The 13,392-nt window shown below is 41.8% G+C and overlaps 1 protein-coding gene across 1 annotated transcript in view; it reads right to left on the reverse strand.

Annotated features, from left to right (window-relative positions):
- The window catches only part of RAI2 (retinoic acid induced 2), a 149,091-nt gene extending 138,184 nt beyond the window's left edge, over positions 1–10,907 (reverse strand). Inside the window, exon 1 of the mRNA XM_044670333.1 lies at positions 10,849–10,907. The gene's annotated coding sequence lies outside the window, so the exon portion shown is untranslated. The remainder of the gene's footprint in view (positions 1–10,848) is intronic.
- Positions 10,908–13,392: the final 2,485 nt, after the last annotated feature.

Consider the following 13,392-nt stretch of genomic DNA (forward strand, 5'->3'; position numbering starts at 1 on the left):
TTTGAAACCATATATGGGACCTATGTTTCATATCTTCCCCTCAGATAAACAATAGAGTATGGGAATGAAGGCTAAACTTAGAGTCAGGAGAAACCCGAGTTCCAATTCTGTCTTTGACTAGTTGTGTCATTTACTATCTCCAAGACATTTCTTGCTAGAACATATAGTACTGTTGTGAGGATTAAATGAGATACCACTGTATGTAAAGCACTATATAAGAGCCAACTATTTAAAAGAGATTTGAGATTTTAAGACCAAGGCTGCCAGAAAAAGAGATTTTAGTTTAGTTTTGTTTTTTTCCTATCTTTTCTTTGGTCCAGGTAGGACCTTTATATTCATTTCTTCCCCAGCCCCATCAATGAAATCCACAAAGTTTCCTTCCTCATCTTGCTGGAAGATGTCCCCAGAGCTTTATCTTATAATTGTAATATTTTGATTACTATTAAAATGCAAAGATTCCCAGGAATGAGAAAGTATTTCTAGAGTGTTTGGCACAGTACCTGGTATCTAGTAGTCCTATACAAGTGCTTATTCCTTTCTCCTTTCCCTTTCCCAGGGAAAGCTTTTATTAGTCATTGATACCATAATGTTTAAGAAAGTTTTAAGAGCAGGCTTTTGATGTGCAAAGAAGGAAGAGAAGAGAAGGCATGAGGGCAATAATGGACTCTCTGGGAACAAGGAGTGCCTAACCAAGCAAGGTGACTTTTTCACAATTTAGTTTAGAGTTCAGCCTTGCCTTGACCCACTCTTTGGAAAGCACCCCAGCATAGAGGAAACAACACTGGATTTAAAGCCAGAGGATTTGGGTTTAAATCGTAACACTGCCATTTACCACTCTGGGTGATCTTCATCTCTTTGGGTCTTCACTCATAAGATGAGGAGACTGCACTAGGTGAGTTCTCAGGTTCTTTCCATCTTTAAATATTAAGGTCCCTCTCAGCCCTAAATCTATGAGCCATTATAAGTTATAAAGTGGCCAGAAGTTGACTAGCTGAGAGAAGTCTGGGCAACCATAACTTTCCTGGCAAATCATGAGGAAATGAAAAGCTCAACTGAATTATGAATTTAATTTAATTATGAACATTTGTTAAATGTTTATTAATGGGGCATTAGGTGGCAAAGTTGATAGAGTGCTGGACCAAGAGGCAAGAAGACTCATCTTTCTGAGTTCAAATCTGGCCTCAGATATTTAGTAGCTATGGGACCCTGGGCAAGTTACTTAACCTTGTTTGCCTCAGTTTCCTCATCTGCAAAATGAGCCAGAGAAGGAAATGGCAAACCCCTCTAGTATTTGAGCTCAAGTTTTCCTGATTCCAAGCCTAGCTGCTTTAATGTTAAGCTGAGCAGTTTGCATTTTATTCTAGAGGCTGAAAAATTACTGAAGGTTTCTGAATAGAGGAGTGATATGGTCAAAATTAGAACTTAGGAGAAATCTCTTTAAAATTTCTTCATCTAGTCCTTAAATATAAAGACAAGTAGAATAAAGATTTTCAAAATGTCATCTGAATACTATACATGGGCCATAACATTCCTCCTTTCCCTTTGCCCCATGAAATGCACTTTTTCTGCATTGTATTATATTTTTGAAGCAGTGCATCTCCAAAAGAGTTGTAAGGAGTAGGCACAATTCTGTTCATACCTAAATCAGGTCAGCCCCTGCCCCATAACAGTCAACAGGCATAAGGTTGCTGTGTGGTTCTTGGAGACAGCCTACTTGTCATACCAATGCTAAGAACATAACTAAGGCACCTGGGAAGGGGTTTGTAAAGTTGCTAGTTAATTTTCATATCAAAGGACAGAAAAAGCAATAAGGGAGAGGACATGACATATTTGAGTTTTGTACTGTCCAAAATTCATTTATTGAGTCATGGATTGGAATATCTCAAAGTCCCAGTCTTATCACTAAGCTGTGTGTGTATGTGTGTGTGTGTGTGTGTGTGTGTGTGTGTGTGTATTGTTGTATGGGGTGATCCTTTGGTTCTTAGAGCTCTTGAACTAACTTTGCATATACTATGTATTTACTTATTCAAGTACATGTTATATCCCCTTAGTAGAATATTAGCTACTTGAGGGCAGGGACATTTTACATTTATCTTTATACTCTCAGAAACTAGTGTAGTATTCTGCATATCATGAGTATTTAATAAATACATTTTGATTTTTCTGCTGTTGAATTAAATGAGTGAACTTTCAAAAAAAATCCCCTGAGTGTGGAACACTAGGAGCCAACAGAGACAGGAGAGTTTTGAGTTGAGTGGCTCTAATTGTTCCTACGTTAGGAAAACTGTGCCCAAGATGGTAGATTGAGTTAGGATCCTGGTCCACCACCATCTGAGTTGTTGAGGTCTATTCAAACAATAATCTGTGACAGATGATCACCAAGTTCATCCAAGTTCTTTCAAAGACAATTACATATTTGCAATCTAATTTAGTGGACCAGATACAGGAAACATGATTAAATTAAATATATGGATGGGTGTGTGTGTTGTGTTTGCCTGTTTGAATCCATGTTTGTAGTCCTGCCCTATTGGTAGGCAAAAGGATCATGTGTGAAGCTCAGAAATACTATTGATGCTGCCAGATTCACTTCTTTACTTACTGTTATTATCACCCTGCCTTAAGTACCTAGGGGTGCATGGCATTCTGGTTGAGTTGAATCAACAACTTCAAATCATAAAATCAGAGGTTCTGAGTCATTATTTCATTCATTCAACAAATATTTATTAGGTATCTACTGCACCAGTCACTGGTATAAATCCAAAGATAAATAATGTCTGGCTTATCTTTCCCCATTTTATAATCTAATTAAAGAACTTACAATAAAATCTTGCTTAGATTTTTTATATATAAGGCACTCTGTTATATATAAGGCACTCTGCTAGCCACTAAGCATCCAAGGATGAAATGAGACACAGATCTTGTCCTCAAGGAGCTTATAATCTACAGGGACAGACAAGATATAAATATCTATATATATTAACATGACTATAAATTTATTTATACATAAGCATATACATATATAAGCATTTATGTATAACTATGCCACAAAGTAGTATGTGAAAAGGGGAAATTCAAGGTGGGGAGATATCACTTTCATTGGGCTACAGTTGGGAAAGGAGAGGATATGGGAAGACTTTTCACAGACCATGGAAGGCTGAATATATTCAAAGGTAGAGACGGGGAATTGAGAAATTCATTCTCAACATTGGGGTTTACATGTGGAGAGATAGGAGAGGGCAGCGCAAGAATAGGGGATAATTAGCAGTTCCATTAGCCAGAATAAGCAGTACATTTGGCTAAGTGTATATAATGGACAGCTAGTAGATAGAGCGCCTGGCCCAGAGTCAGGAAGATTCTGCTTCCTGAGTTCAAATCTGGCCCTAGACATTTACTAGCAGTCTGACCCTGGGAAAATCACTTAACCCTGTTTGCCTTAGTGTCCTCATCTATAAAATAAGCTGGAAGAGGAAATGGCAAACCACTCTAGTATCTTTGGCAAGAAAACCCCCTAAAATGGGGTAACAAAGAGGTACAACTGAAAAATGACTAAACAACAACATATAATGGGAATAAGTGTGAGAAGGCTTTTAGTGGTAGACTAAAGCCAAATTGTGGGGAGCCTAAAACTCTAGGTCAAGAAGTTTCACATTTTATTTGGTAACTAATGAAGAATCACTGAAAAGCTTAAGTAGAGATGTACAAAACAATGCTATAAGAATATTACTGAGATGCTAGCATAAGAAGATAGATTGAGAAGGGCAGAGATTAGAGGCAGGAAAGTCACTTAGGAAGCTAATAAAATAGTCTGGGAGAGAGCTGAGGAGGATTTGAACTAGGAGAGTAGCAAGGGAAATGAGGGAAAAGGATACTAATGAGAGAAAATCAACAGTACTTCACAATAGATTTAGATGTAGGAAGTTGAATCAGAAGTAGTAAAGAGCCAATGATGATGTTTCACACATAGATGACTGAGAATGGAGGTATAATCAATGAAAAAAAAAAGAAGTGAAGACACAAATTTGGGACAGAAGATGAGTTTGGTTTTGGATATGGTGGGTTTTGAGATATCTAGGTGGAAATCATAGGATCACAGAGCAAAAGCTGGAATAGATAGCACATGCAGTCTAACCCCCGCAATTCATAGATGAGGTCTAGAGAGCTTAATTGATTTTCCTAGGGTCACATAGGTGGTCAGCATCAGAGGTGGGGACTGAAACCCAGATTGTGGTTTTAGATCCTGTGTTGTTTCTATTATACTAATGTTTTTGTTGTTGAGCCACTTAGTCATGACCCCAGTTGGGGTTTTCTTGGCAAAGATACTGGAGTGCTTTGCCATTTCCTTCTCCAGTTCATTTTACACATGAGGAGACTGAGGCAAACAAGGTTAAGTGACTTGCTCAGAGTCACACAGCTAGTAAGTATCTGAGACCAGATTTGAAATCACAAAGATAATTCTTCCTGATTTCATGCTGTGCACTTGATCTACTGTGACAGCTCTCTGTCCCCAGTACTGGCTTCCTAAGTGTCTCAAAGGCAGATAGAAAAGTAGACCTGGAACTCAGAAGGAACATTAGGAGTGGAGATACAGGTCTGACAGACGTTTATGTAGAAGTAATATCAAAATTATGATGTGCCAGCAGAATATCCAGCTGTAGTTGTCTAATAAGCACTTGAAAATGAAAGACTAGCATACTAGTGAGAAGGTGGTGAGTCACAGATGTCCTATGTAAGATGACAGGAGTTTAGGAAGATAATCAGGTAACAGGATTTAAGATAGACATTAGGGGGCAGCTAGGTGGCTCAGTGGATTGAGAGCCAGCCCTAGAAATGGGAAGACCTGAGTTCAAATATGTCCTCAGACATTTCTTAGCTGTGTGACCCTGGGAAAGTCACTTAACCCCCCATTGCCTAGCCTTTACCATTCTTCTGCCTTGGAACCAATACACGGTATTGGGGATTAGAGACCTTTAGTGGGGTGTTCAAAGATCAATTACCAGTCTTGCCCTTGTGCACTATGGAAAAAACACCAGTCTGGTGGATTTGGAGCCAGGGGACCTGGGTTCAATTCTTGGTCCCTGTTACCTATTTTCTGTGTGTGTTACTAGGGGCAAATCTCTTCATCTCTCTAAGCCCAAGTTTCCTCGTTTATAAGATGAGGAAGCTGGAGTGAAGTTTGGAATGTGAAGTCTATCTCAGAACTACATGGTTGTTAATCCCATCCTCAACCAAAAGTCATTCTTAATCCTGAACCTGGCACAAACTTTTCTTCATGGAAAAGCATGATTAAGCATTTCTTCTCTACTCTTCAGTTTCTTCTTCTCCCATCATCTTATTATTATGAGTTCTCAATTAGTCTCTGCCAGCTCCCATTTTGTCACCCACATTTCCCAGTTCCCTTTTGAGGTTCAAGGGCCCCAAGAGCTATCAGGTATAAATACAATGATTTGTCATGTAAAGACCCTTGAGGAACTGAATATATTTAGGATTCCATGAATTTCTATATTTCAACCTGCAGTGCAGACAATTAAATAGAGGTAGGAACACACTGCTGGGCCACATTGGCTAAAAACATTGCCCTTCAGAACACAGGGTTATGAGTAGCAAAATACCAAACTGGACGCTCAGGTCCTGGTTCTGCTGCTTATTAGTCATGTGACCTTAAGTAAATTATCACACCCCCCCCCATGCCTCAGTGTCCTTATTTGTAAAAGAGAGGGATTAGATCATATTAGCATGTCCCAAACCAATCTGATCATAGAATATTTTTTGGCTTGAACTATGTAGACACACCCTGTAATTCTGACTTAAAAAGGGGTGGTAGGGGGCAGCTAGGTGGTTCAATATGATTTAGAATCAGCTCTAGAGGTGGGAGGCTCTGGGTTCAAATCTAGATTCAGATACTTCCTAGCTATGTGAGACCCTGGTCAAGTCATTAGTCTCCATTGTTAGCCCTTACTGTTCTTTGTCTTAGAACCAATTAGTTCTAAGGCAGAAGGAAAGGATTTTTTAAAAAGAGAGGGGGACAGGAATCACAGCTTTTCTGGAACAGAAGAGACAGACTTAAGCCTATTTAACCTGATATATACAAGAACCACTTTTGATAAATATGTAATTTCATGTTTACTATTTTTCAAGGGAGGACATTTTCTCATGGAAATTCTACTCAATTCCAGAAACCCAAGACATGTCATTTGGGAAAAAGTGATTTAGATAACTTCTAAGATATTTCTAACTTACAGACTCTATGCAAGTAATTTACAGCCATTTGACATATCACTATTTCAACTAACATATTTGGATTTTATTCAACATAGGAATATTCAACATAAGAATTGAATGAAGGGTACATTCTGGAGGTTCTCAAGTGGGAAAAGTATCTCAGATCAGCCAAGCAAAATTTTATTTTAGACCAAATATCTCCTTTGGCTGAGGGACTAGAAACTATGCCCTCATTGGGGAAAAAAGTGGGAGCTTGAGGAAAAAGAGAATTATCAATTCTTAAACTATTTCCATTGAAGGCTGGGATTTAGACAGACAATTGGAAAGTTATCTACCATATTAAAATCTACATATTTGGCCAAATCTCCCAGATGTGGGAGGAGATGGAAAGCAAAAGGCTACTTAAGGCATCTTCCCTTTCAGGGAAATATGTCTTTCTTGATAAATTTCCCAACCAAGAGAGTGGGGTTTTTCTACTTTAGCCATTGGTACAATATCTGAATTCCCTATTGTTCTTGTTTGGCTCCATCTCTTTAAGACTAAAAGACCTTTCCTACTTTAGTCACTTAGTCACTAGTTATAGAGATGGAGGTTTTATTTTTTAACTAGTTTGTAAGGCATACCTGACATTCTTCTTTTTGGGACCATATTGATTTGGGTCCTAATTACATAGACTCCATAAACTTGGAGCTAAAAAGGATCTCAATGGTCAACTAGCTCAACCCCTTCACTTACAAATGAAGAAACTGAATTCTGGAGACAAGAATTCATTTAGTCAAGGTCATACTGATAGTAAGAGACAGAGCAAGGATTTATACTTCTAACTTCAAATTCCACCCATTTTCCACTATTCCAAGCTGCTTCCCATTCTGACCTTCAAGGCATTTTAATGCCAGATCTCTGTCTCCTGATATAACGCCACCAAGAATAATGAAAGCTCATGCTTACAGAGCAGTTTACATACATTATCCCATTTCATATCACTCTGTTCTCTCCCTTGTCATGTAAGGTCATATAACTTTTTCTGCAGTTGGCAAATGCCCAATATGGCTGTTTTCAGAACATGCACATGAGCATAAACACTAATAGCATTTTCCAATCTTTCTCATTCTCTTATTGGCAAATAGCATGCTCTAGAAATTATCTTCTTTGTTTCTGGTATTGTGCTTTCCAGCCTGACAGAGCTCTTGGAAATCTGGGGCTTCTCTGCATAAAAAGAGTGCCATACTTAGAGGCAAAATGGCACCCTGAGTCAGTTTAATAGCTGCCCTTCTTGTATTTCAGCCGGCCTTTGGTCACATGCAAGATGAGACTTAGCTGTCTCAATGAAGCCCCTAGTGGACATCTGCCTATACTGCAAAGCAGCCAAACAACTGCCAACCTGCTCTAAAACACATTCCCAGGCTTCAGCACGACGGGACTGGAAGTTCATTGTTAGAATGGAGTAAGAAAACTGGCACTTGATAGCTTATTCTGTGATTTCAGGAACATCTCCAGTTCCCTACAGTGGCAGAACTCCATAATTCATACTTGAAAAGAAACCATTAAAGAAAGAGACAAGATAAAAAGTATTTTCATTATCATTTTCATACATATAGAGGGGCTCTGGTAAATACCTCTATTCCTCCCTCCCTCCCTTCCTCCTTCCTTCCTTCCTTCCTTCCTTCCTTCCTTCCTTCCTTCCTTCCTTCCTTCCTTCCTTCCTTCCTCCCTCCCTCCCTTTCTGTCTCCTTCCCTCCCTCCCTCTCTCTCTCCTCTGTCTCTGCTTCTCTCTCTCTCCCCCCTCCTTTTTCCTTATCACACAAGCTATAAAAGATGGCTCTCATATGATATAACAAAGATACATTTATTATTCTATTTTTAAACTTGTCAAAGTCACTTAACTGAAACAGAAATGTGCTTTAGTGGAAGGAATAATGAACCAGTAGTGAGACGACCTCCTTGTATTTTATTAGACCTTGGACAAGTCCCATAACCTCTTGAGCCTCAATTTTGTTACCTGTAAAATGGGAATAACACCTTCCCAACCTAGCTGAAAGCATTGGAGACCATTTGAGATACTGAATATGAAAGTACTTAAACTGCTCTTCAAATGTAAGAGAAATATATGTGATAGAAAAAGCTAAGAATTATTTTCTTCCTTCTGGCTATTTTTTCATTGTGCTCCAAAGATAAGCTTTCAAGAATCAGCTAAATAAAGGGATAATACCAGAGGATATGAGATAATGCTAAACCAACAAAAACAAAGAAAATGCAATAGAAGGGGTCATGAGAATAAGTAGTTATCAAAACTTTGCTTGGTCATATCTATTTACCATCACTGAACACTCAGTCTCTACCAAGTATCTTTTTGTTGATGTAGCTTATCTTCAGCAAAATATTTGCACATACTTTAAAATGCCAGATAATGTGAGCTCAGGACGCTGAGCACTGACGCAGCACCATAAGCCATGATTGCCTAGTTCAGAGCAAGCAATCATTGGGTCCATTACAAAGAGGAGAGGTGAGAATTTCCATTCCCAGAAATCTTTGCTATAGAGCCAACAAATCCCTAGGTTTTGCTGCAAATACAGCTTAGTTCTGTATGCCTTTCTTTTACCTGACTTTGGAAGAAACAGCTAAATGCTTTAGGAGCTGATAATAAATTAATTTTAAACATTAACAATGATTAAGCATAGGGTCCAGTTTTATCACTACCACCCCGCCCCCCTTTTTGATTGAAGTTCTTAAGCTATTGTTAATGCAAAGAAGCTTGCTCACTAGAAAGTGAACTGAATCAATTAAGCTTTTCATTCCTACAAAAGGAATATTCATAAAAGTTTGGCCGGTTGCAGAGAAAAAACAAATGTGTGCCATCTACAGGGTGACAGTCCTTTCCACCACACTGACCTTCATCTATCTATCTATCTATCTATCTATCTATCTATCTATCTATCTATCTATCTATCTATGTCTTTCCAAAATCTAACTCCAGGGACAGCCACAATTGAAACACAAAGCAGCAGCTGTTTGGCAACATTTCTAACCCTAAACAGCAACTGTGTTGGGATTTCATTTCACTAACCATGCAAACCTCATCCAGCACCGGTGGAACAATAGTCAAGGCTTAAAAGAAAAACACACGCACATACACATACACAACAAAACAAAACAACCTTCTCCCTCCCCCTTCCCCACCAACAACCCTCTATGCAAACGAAATTAACTCCTTCGGCTGGAAAAGACACACTGAAGACAGAACTGAAATGCATCCAAATGCAAGGAACGGTAAAGCTGTTGAGCCCTGAACATGGCAGACAGCCCAAACTGGGAAACCCTGTTACCCCAAGATTGTGTATGTCTCAGCTCTAGGCATTTGGTGCCCGGGCAAGAGAACATGTTTGTATCTGGGGATGAGGTCAGGGGATGATGAGCACGGATCGGCGATTTGGCCTATGGCTCGGGATTGCGATTCTACGTGCTAGCAGAAAGTCACAAAGAGGAAATTTGGCAAAATCTAAGTTTCAACCAAGCTTTCCAGTGCGGCACGACGTACGTCAATAGAATCCATTTTTTGAAGGAGCCTGGAAGGCATCATTTTCTTCCGGCTGGGGCAAAAGCTGTAGTTCCAGAATCTCTTTTTCCCAAACGCAATTTCATTACTAAGGAGTAGCATCTGCCTTACCAGCCGCCCCCTGCTCCAATCCTCTAGCTCAGTATCTACCCAAAATGACTACAGGCACCAAAAAAAAAAAAAAAAAAAAATCACTTTCCTACTCCTGCCCCGCCCCGCCCCACCCTGCAGCCCCCTACAAAGCCGTCTTTCTGCTCCAACAGAACGTTGGTTACTGCTAAGTCCCTACCAAGCGTCACACTCCTCCGGAGGGGCCAACCTGTCAGGAGACAACCTGGGAAGTACCCACCCTATTCTCACCGTCGGGTCTTTTAATGTTACCTTCTAAGAAATGACAGGACACTCCCCACCCTACATTTCTACCCATCCTCCTCTAAATCACCGCTGCCTTTTCTTTCTCAATGGCACCATCAACGCATACCCCAATCCTGCCCTGCAAAGTCTAACCTGCACCTCTCACTATGATCAGTTTGCCTCTTCACAGATGCCCCTCCAAAACCCCACCTCCTCTGATTTCCCCTCCTCCCCGCCCCCTGGGCCCTTTGCCTAGGGTAGCGGTATCTTGTAACCATCTCCTTTCCCTCCCAAATCTTCCCCCAGCCCCTCCTCCTCTCTTTCCTTGCTCCCCCCCCTCCCCAATCTCCCATCCCCAAACAACAAAAACCAACTATCACGACCCAGCATAACCTCTCCTCGTTTCTCCCTCCCTCAAATCCCCCTCCCGGCCCAGCAGCACTACAGTCTCTTCCCGGACTTGGACCCCCTACCTGCCTTCCTCCACGCTACCAGTTGGATCGATGTTGTTACTGCTACCGTAGGTGTGACAGCTACACAACGCATCCGCGCTCTGGTGTATGTTGTGTGCAAGGGAGTGGGGGGGAGGGAGAATGGGTGATTGTGTGGGTGTATGTGTATGTGTGTGGTTCTCTGCATAGAGCTGTGCCTCCAAGCGCTGCCTTTCCCTCTTCCTCCATCCCTCCTCTCCGGGTAGCTCTAATCTCCGCCCGGACTTTTACCTCGCGCCGCTGCTGTTGCCGGACCTGCAAAGATGCTGCTGCCGCCGCTGTCGCCGCCGCTGCAGCCGCTGGGAGCTCGCAGGGGAGCTCCTTCCATGGACCGCAGTGTCACCTCGCTGGTGGCGCCTGCTGCTGCTGCTTACTGCTGCTGCTGCTGCTGCTTACTGCTGCTGCTGACGCCGCCGCCAGTGGAGGGATCAGGGGACAGTGGCTGCCCCCCACCCTGCCCCCACACCAGCACCCCCTTCCAACCCTGGAGCTCTCAGCGGAGCGCGGTCTCCTCCCCGTGTCTGCTGCCTTCTCCTGGGGGCCGGGGCCCGGGCTGGGGCTGGAGCTCTCCCTGCTCTCTCTTGCCTCCTGGCTCGGGCTCTTAGTCTGCTTGCCCTTCCGTCTCCGCGGGGCCGCCGCCGGGGCCGCCGCCCGCCTGGCGGGGGGTGCACAGCTGTAGGAGTCGCAGGCGCTGTCGCTGTCGCCGCCACCGGGAGTCTGAGTGTGCGTGTGCGTGTGTGTGTATGTGTGCGTGAGTGTGTCTGTGTGTATGTGTCTATCTCCCCAGCTCTCTAGCTCTCTCGCTCTCTCTCTCCGGCAGGAGCCAAGTGGGAGGGAGGAGGCGGGGAAGGGGAGGGCTTGGGGGAGGTGTAGGAGGAGGGAGAGGAGGAGGAGGAGGAGGTGAAAGAGGGAGGATAGAAAAGCGGAAAGGGGAAAAAAAGAGAAAGGAGTGGGTGAAGCTGGGACAGGTGTTCTTTCCTTCCCTGCAGGCCAAGCTGGAGAGTGAAAGGAGGAGTGGGTAGCCAAAGGGTGGAGAGCTAGGAAAGCCCTTGAGGGAGTCGCCTGGGATCTTCGCCTTGAGAGAACTTGAAGACAGATGAAACAGCAGTGAAAGGAAGCTGTGAATTTGGGGGCCGAAGGATGAGGGAAAGAGAAGACTAGGAATCAAATCCAGACATGAGAATGATGACAACTACAGTCAGGACGAGAGGAAAAGGCGATGATGCCCGAGAAAAAAGGAAAGGACAAGATAAAGAGAGGAAGGGAAGAGAGAGATGGAAGGAAGGCTAGAAGAACATGGAAGGAGAGAGACACACAAAGAGAAATTTCAAATGTGGCTTGAGGTTTAAAAAGAAAAATTAGATTTTCTCCCCACCCAAAAGCAGAATTTCATCTCTAAAACAGGATCACTGAATATGGAAACCATTTCTGAATGTAACCAATAATGATAGTCTTAAAGACCATTAAAAAAAAAAAGTCCCAAACACACACACACACACACACACACACACACACACACAGTGCTAGGAAAGCATGGGATACATACATTACATTAAAAGCTGTGACAATTTTTGCCTGTTTTAAAAAAAAAACAACAAAAAAACAACAAAACCAAAGAAAGACTTTTGAGAGAATAACTAAACCAGACCTTTAGAAGGTAGGCTGAATTCCATTGTCCCTTCAAAAATCTTGAACCTTCACAAATCCCCAGAGTGAAAGTGCCAAATCATAATATTCTTCTTTGGTTGATATAGAATCTGGTGTTGCCAGATATGGTGCTTGTCCTTATCCTGGGATATAGGTTGGAAACAGTTTCAGTTATGATTAGTGTGGGAATGCAAAATTTCACTTTAAAAGGCCCTATTTCTTTTTTTTTCTTTCTCTTTAAACCTTTCCCTTTCCCCTTAGAATCAATACTATGTATTGGTTCTAAGGCAGAAGAGTGGTAAGGGCTAGGCAATGGGGGCTAAGTGACTTGTCCAAGGTCACACAGCTAGAAAGTGTCTGAGCCCATATTTGAATCTAGGACCTCCCATTTTTAGGCCTGGCTTTCAATCTACTGAGCTACCCAGCTGACCCTCAAGGGCTCTATTTTTAACTGGTATGTCTTGCAAGCCCATTGTAGTATTTTTTGGGGGGTAACTTAATTTCCTTTTCTGAAAGGAGGAAAAAGGGGTAACATTTAGCACAGCATAATTTATATCAGAGCAGAAAGGAAAAAAAATGAAATAACAAAAGCAAACCTCTGTTTCAGTTCACAAGGGAACTTTTAATTCTGCATACCCTATCCACTGATTAATGGCACCTATAGAGGGAAATAAAAAGGGACCTGGATTTGGAGCTCAGGGTTCTAGAATCTTGGCTCTTTGCCCCTTAATACATATGTGATCTTGACTAAGTCACTTCTCTGAGCCTTAATTTCCCATTAGACTGTGAATTCCTTGAAAGCAGAGACTATCTTTTGCTTTCGGTTTACCCCTATTATTTGAGACAATGCCTGCCACATAGAAGGAGCTTAATAAATGCTTATTGACTGACTCTTCTGTAAAATAAAGGCTAAGAAAAATGAACCCCTGAAGTCCTTTTTAGGTCTAAATCTATAATCTGGATCATTTTATTAAAACCATTGCCAGAATTATTCTGTGCATACTTACTAAACATCTAAGTTCAATTGAGCCCAAATTCAACAAGCACTTATTAAGCATCAATTTTTGTTTGAGGAAACACATCTTGCTGTCAAGTCAGTTACATTCTGCTGCAATAGCACTTTTTTCA

This window comes from Gracilinanus agilis, chromosome 3 (assembly GCF_016433145.1).
Source record: "Gracilinanus agilis isolate LMUSP501 chromosome 3, AgileGrace, whole genome shotgun sequence".
Lineage (NCBI taxonomy): Eukaryota > Metazoa > Chordata > Mammalia > Didelphimorphia > Didelphidae > Gracilinanus > Gracilinanus agilis.